At 55.6% G+C, this 207-nt stretch overlaps 1 protein-coding gene across 1 annotated transcript in view; it reads left to right on the top strand.

Moving 5' to 3' along the window:
- The window catches only part of phlpp1 (PH domain and leucine rich repeat protein phosphatase 1), a gene marked incomplete at its 5' end in the record, with an annotated part of 20,414 nt that overhangs the window by 7,842 nt on the left and 12,365 nt on the right, over positions 1 to 207 (top strand). The window lies entirely within an intron of this gene.

Genomic DNA, 207 nt, shown 5'->3' with positions numbered 1-207 from the left:
ACACGCATGCACGCACACACACACACGCACGCACACACACACACGCATACTCACACACGCACGCACGCACACACACTAACACACACACACGCACACACGCACACACACTCACACGCACGCACACACACACACGCATACTCACACACACACGCACGCACTCTCTCTCTCTCAGACACACACACACACACACACACACACACACAGACA

This window comes from Sinocyclocheilus anshuiensis, unplaced genomic scaffold, assembly GCF_001515605.1.
Source record: "Sinocyclocheilus anshuiensis isolate Anshui unplaced genomic scaffold, SAMN03320099.WGS_v1.1 scaffold1152, whole genome shotgun sequence".
NCBI classification, from domain to species: domain Eukaryota; kingdom Metazoa; phylum Chordata; class Actinopteri; order Cypriniformes; family Cyprinidae; genus Sinocyclocheilus; species Sinocyclocheilus anshuiensis.
This window is presented reverse-complemented; position numbering and strand designations above follow the sequence as displayed.